Below are 6,528 nucleotides of genomic sequence, written 5' to 3'. Positions count from 1 at the left end.
CTAACCAGATAACACTCATGAATTGATTCCGCATTAGCATGCAGCAAGCATGGGAAAATGATAAACTCCTATTACCACTGTCATGGCAACTGAAAAAATGGCTGCTCTGGGGGGACGAGGGCCACAGGAGAAGAAAAGCAAAGCCCCGTCTCTTTCTTCTGTTTGACATCTGTTGTTTAACATACAAAATTGTATTATCATGACGCAAGTGAGGCGGCTGAAGCCTGCCTAGGAATTGTTCGGACCGCACACCCCCAGCTCCCTACTCCCTGCTCTCTCCTGGAAGAATATATAATTTGACCCTAACATTTCCCTTTCCATCCCAGGTACAAAACGTGTGAAGGGCCTTGGGAAGGTGGCATGTAGAAAGATCCTGCGCAAGGTGAAGGGGGAACGTATTATAAATTACAGAGTGAAAAGAAAAGCCCTTCTACTTGTATCATTGCTTTTCTACCCACTGCGGTGGACAAACACAGGTACAGGCTGAAGTTTTAAAATGTTCCTGAGGTCACTGAGGAAAAGGCGGCAGGTTATCCTCGGGGCTGAGAAAGCTCCTTCACATGTGGTTGGACAAAGCTGACGTTTTTACTACCTTCTTTCTATGGTCCTTTCCCCAGTTTTTTATACAGTGCTTTGTAGCAAGCTGTCTCAGAAACATTTTGCTTTTCAAGAAAGTGGTGCTGGGGCTGGAACCCAGGGCCTGGTGAGTCCTAGGCAAGTGCTCTACCCCGGAGCTCCCCTCCCTCCCCCAATACATTTTTTTCCCAGTAAGGGTTCGAATAGGGCTACAGAAATGGATCTTTAGTAGGATTTCAGGACCAACTCACAGAAAATTCCATACTGCAAAAGTTCTGTTATCTGAGCATCACCTGAAAGCAGTCCCTTAGCACACAGAATTCTTTAAATGAGAAAACTGAAGTGAGGTGACTTTCAAATATAGTTTACTTCCCCCCTCCCTTACAGTAGCATAATCAGAACAAATCTGATAACATTTTAGGTTGTTTTCACCAGGGAGCCTGGAAACAGCTGTTCAAGACTGGGGCCATCCTCAAAAGGAGGAAACTGAAATTTCCAGTAAGACTGAGATTAAGCCCTTCGATAAGAGAAAGATTAGATAAGTGCAAACAAAAGAAGCACCATTTCTATAATTTACAGGGGTCATCAGCATTTTAAGGTGGGGGACCAGGCCTGCATACCTTTAATAATAATGTGCGCCAGCCCGCAGTTTAATAATAACGAATCATAACAAAAGGGTCAGATTGGGAGGGGATGCAGAAGCCAAAGACATTGAAAAGGTCAGAACTGCTCTGTTTGTTTTTCCAAATTGTCGGAGTAAAGTTACAATATGGCACCCGGTAAGCTCACCAGCTAAATACCCAGATAAAGTAGACAGTGGCTGCAGGCTCCTCGGATGGACTGGGGACTCGGGAAGAGGAATCTGCTGGGGGGAAGGGAACAAAACCAACCGTCTGTTTTCAACCCTCCCTGTGGACGAAACACTATTATCTGCGGAATCATAATGGGGGCGGCAGCGGCTGGCATGATCTGCTCCCTGGCATCTAACTTCGTGGATATTCCACAATCAGATCATTTTTGCTTCTGTTTTCAGCCTTCAGTCCCATCAGCATAGTCTTTGTCAGGAGGCCAGAGTTTTACATTTGCAATTCTAGATTTTTCACTCGGCTGGGCTTCCGGGCTGGCCGCCCACCGCTGGTTTTTACATATTTGCTGCACATCAAATGAGTGGAGGCCTAGAAGTGGTCCAGGATGTTTCCTGGGGATGGGGGTGAGGGGCCCTGCTCTCTCTGCAGTTTACATTTCGAAAGGCAGAACTTTGCCGGGGAGAGAAAGTTCTCCGGAAGGGTGGGCTCCGGGTTCAGGCCCTCACCCCCGCTTGTCACTGCTGGGACTCAGAACTTCGCCTAATGATCTGTGCTATGCAGCAGAATCACCAGGAGAGCTTTGGTTTTTTTTTTTTTTTTAACTTTTTGAGGATTTGCTCTGATGCTCTCTAGAAATCAGGCCAGTGGAAAAACTGCCCACTTGCTTCTCAAAGATCAGAAAGAACTATGAACACAGAGAAATGGGTGTGAATTTAAAACTATGAGCATCACGAATACAGAGCACAGCTGCAGATCCGATCCCTGGCCAAGTCCCACCTGTGAATGTGGTACGGGGCTGGGCGTCAGCACAAGGGAATGGACTTGCTGATCAGGGTGTCTTTCGGCAGGGAGGGCCACAGTTCTCCACACCAACCCACCTTTTTTTTTTTTTTTTTGTGCTGGGGATTGAATTTGGGACCTTCTGCTGGTGAAGCAGGTGGCAGCGGAACCACTGAGCTAAATCTCTGGCCTCCACCCTGCTTATTTTACAGGTCCTTGACAGAGGACACAGCTAGCGGAGGCCACCACTCCTCAGCCTCTCTGCCACACTTTGCTCCGTGACACCCAGTGTGAGTGTGTGCGCGTGTGTGACTGAGGGTCAAACCCAGGGCCTGTTGCGTGCTAGACAAGCTCTCTACCACGGAGCTACATTCCTGGCCCTGACTTCAGAATTTAAAAGATCCTTGCTTCTTTCTCTAAGAGGAGATATTTTCAGGGGATTATCTAAAGAATACAACTCAGAGCCGCCAGCTGGGTCGAAGGAAATTCACACGGAGGGCTTCACCCAGGTGTCACCAACGCTCTGAAAGGCCACCCCCACGGCCACCCCAGACAGCAGCCCGGGAGGGCCTGCCTCCGTCTCCCTTGGACCAGGTACCCTCAGACAAGCGCTGTGCCCCGCCCCACTCTGTCTTTAAAGAGGAGGAGGAAAACCACGCTGTTCACGTAGACTCCCGTCCGTCTTTAACAGGTGTAACCCCTATGTCGGACGCTGCTCTCAGGCTCTGCGTTCCCGCTGGGAGGCCTTTCCTGACCTGTCGGACTTGGCTTTCCCTTCTCACCTCGCTGAGAAGCACTGCTCCACTCGTCCTCCCAGGGTCTGCCAGGATTGCACCCTTGCCCACTGCTGTCTCTCCAGGTCTGGCACGGAGAAAGAGAGGAGAAAGTAACAGCCTTTCTGGAAGGCAGACGCCCGTGTAGGCCGAGCATTCAACCCCGGACTTCGAGTTTCAAATCTTTCTTTCTTTGGTACCGGCATTGAACTTGGGCCCTCGCACTTGTGAGGCAGCGCCGGAACCACTGAGCTAAATCCCCAGCCCTTGAGTTTCAAATCTCAATGGTAACGGGCAGGAGCTGGCATCTTTAGAAGCTTGGCCAGGCACTGAGCTGGTCGCTTTGTAAGAATCACACATTTCATCACCGGGTTAAGTGCACCCACATGTATGGGCACTTCATCTGCCTGAATTCTGGATGTCTGGGTGGGTGAATAAGGCTTGTTTGAATTATATAGGCAGTTCTGCAGCCCAGGAGTACCACATACATCATATACTAAGATGAACTCATTGTCTGCGTTTGATCTCTGTCCAGTCTCTGTTCAGAGAAACGATGTTCAGCCCGGCATGGCGCATGCCTGCCTCTAATCCCAGCTACTGGGGAGGCAGAGGTAGGAGGATCACAAGTTCAAGGCTATCCTGGGCAACTCAGCAAGCCTCCATCTCAAAATAACCAAAAATGGCTGCAGGGGTGGGGAATGCTCAGTGGAAAAGCACTTACCTAGTCATGCAATGCCCTGGGTTCAACTCCTAGCATGCGTGCGTGTGCGTGTGCACGCACATGCACACACAAACACACACACAGAGTTACAAAAGACTTCAGACTGGATACTCATTTTAGAGACAAGAGAAAGAAATATGGACGTTCATTCCAAATCAGAGATTCTGTGACTGTCTTATTGTTTCCTACACTGTCCTAATCACAAAACCGCTTGCTAAAAAACAAAATCAAAATCAAACAAAAAAAGGTTCCCGGCACATAGTAGGTGTTGAATAAATAGTCAATGAACAAGTACACTAAAATAACTGCAAACTAAAGCAACAAAATGTAAAATTTGATGTTTGCTATCAAGACTGCAAAACTATATAGTACACTTCTAAACTACTACAGTACTTCTTGGTATGTAAGTTTGTATAACCACAGGTAAAAAAAAATTTTTTTTTAGGTACCAGGGATCGAACTCCCAACCTTGGGCTTTTGAGGCAGGTGGTGGCACCACTGAGCTAAATCCCCAACCCTCCACAGGTAAAATCTTAAAAATTGTTTAACAAACTTTTAAGTAGTCATCATTGAGGAGAGAGAAATTTTTTCTTTTCCTAAGGTGGTTGAATTTTAGTAACTTGGTAATAGAAGCCCAATAGCTTTAACTTGAACAATTTAACAGTAAGTATTAAGAAAATGACAATTTTATTTTTTTGTTTTGTTTTCTTTTGTTTTGAGACAGAGTCTCACTATGTAGTTGAGACTGACCTGGAACTCACTATGTAGCCCAGGCTGGTCTCGAACTCACAGGGATCCTCCTGCCTCAGCCTCCCTGGTGCTGGGATTACAGGCGTGCGCCACCATGCCTGGCTGAATATGCCAACTTTAATGCGACATTTAATAATTTTAATAAGTAACTTGAAAAGAGTAAGAGTGACTTTTTCCTTTCTGTAACTACCACTGATTTTTTTTTTTTTTTTTTTTTTTGGTACCAGGAATTGAATGTAGCACCTTGTGCTTCTAAGGCGGACGGTGGCATGGCACCGCTGGGCTAAAGCCCCGGCCCTGATTTTTTTTTCAAAATACCACTGCGAAGTATTTGTTGAATACCTGCTTGCCAGCAGGCTCAGTGCTAGGAAATGACAGGTCCACACGACACGGAAAGCGCATTGGATTCCTGCAGCTGGGGTGCGCGGTTTGGCGTCCAGGTGGGCTCTGGAGAGGGGCCTGGAAGGCTCTACAGGAGAGGAGGGTTAAAGGGGGTTTAGTCCCCAAATCCAACCGCAAAACGGGCAGAGGGTCCCAGGAAAGGCCTTTGAGCAGCCCTAAGCCACACAAAGACGCCATGCTCGCAACAACGAGGAAGGAGCGACAGTGAGAGCGGAGGCGATCACATGGCCGTGAGGCTGCGCCTGACGGGTGCGGTTCCCGGGCCTCGCACCCAGAAATCCTGGATCTGTATCCTCTGGTGGAGTAGAGATCCAGAAAGCTAGACCCTGGGGCTTTCTTTGCTAGAGCAAGAGATCAGGGCAGTTCGGGGGCGCGGGTACGGACAAACTAAGGTCCGTTCGAGGGGCAGCTTCAGTCTGCCACAGCCTACCGCGCACGGCTGTGGGACCAAGAGAAAAAGCCTCCCGTCTGTTGGATGCGGGGGCACTGCCTCGCGACTCCTGCGCCTCTGTGCTAGGTCCTTTCAACAGTCCTCTGAGGCAGGGACTCGGGTGACTGTTACCTCCACAGATGGGCCGACCCAGGCGCGGGAAAATGCAACAACTCGCCTACTGTCACACAGCTCGTCAGCGGCAGGGTTAGCGGAAAGTGAAGGAAAGTTGAGGGACACAACCGTGTACGGTGAGCTCGTGTCTGGGTAGAAACAGCAGGAGCCTCGCCTACGAGTACATGTGTTTAGGTGTGTGTGTCCGTGTGTGTGGCTGTGCAGAGACACGCAGGTGTGCACGTATATGGTTCCGGAGGAGCTGGGAGAATCCGAGCACTGCTTAGCGAAGTGAGAACCGGCCGGACGTGAGATTACACTGCACAGAAATCTGCACCCACTAAACTTCTGTACACGTGGGTGGTATCGACTCATCACCTTCAGACCTCTGCGTTTCTCTGGTACTGGAGATCGAGCCCAGTGGTGTTCACAAAATTATCCCGAGCCCTTTATATTTTTGTTTTTTGGTACTGGGGATTGAACTCGGGTCCTTGCGCTTGTGAGGCAGGCAACAGAACCACTGAGCTAAATCCCCAGCCGTGTATTTTTATTTTTGAGCTAGGCGCTGGCTGAATGGCCCAGGCTGGCCTTGAGCTTGCAAGCTTCCTGCCTGGGCAGCTCAGGATATGGGCTAACAGGTGGGCTCCAAGTACCCAGTCTTATCATCTTTAATCAAAGCCCGAAAAATGCAAAGCGGGGCCAGGGGTTAAACTCTGTGGTTCCGCCACCTGCCTCACAAGTGCAAGGGCCGGAGTTCGATCCCTAGTACCAAAAAAAAAGTAAAAGGGAGGGGACCTCAGTCTGAGTTTGGGGCTCTGTGTCACCTTGTGCCACCCAGCACGGTCCTGCCCGAGACAGGAGATGTGTCATCAGTGCAAGGCAGACTTCAAAGATTTAGTATGAGAAAAAGACTGTAAAATAGCAAAGCCCCGACATTTATGTGGTTACGTGTTGGAATGAAGACTTCTGCATAGGCTGGGTTAAGTACAATATTATTACAATGAAACACACCTGCTCCTTTTACCACTGCAGAAGAGAACTGGCGCTAGAGGGCCGGGGATTTGGCTCAGTGGTGCCCCCGCCTGCCTTGCAAGCACAGGGCCCAAGTTTGATACCTGGTAGCAAAAAAAAAAAAAAAAAAAAAAAAAAAAAAAAAAAAAAGGAAGAAGAAGAGCG

Source organism: Fukomys damarensis, unplaced genomic scaffold (genome assembly GCF_012274545.1).
Source record: "Fukomys damarensis isolate Sample0158 unplaced genomic scaffold, DMR_v1.0_HiC HiC_scaffold_22, whole genome shotgun sequence".
Taxonomy (NCBI): Eukaryota; Metazoa; Chordata; class Mammalia; order Rodentia; family Bathyergidae; genus Fukomys; species Fukomys damarensis.
The sequence above is the reverse complement of the archived record's forward strand: the minus strand, read 5'-3'. Positions refer to the sequence as shown.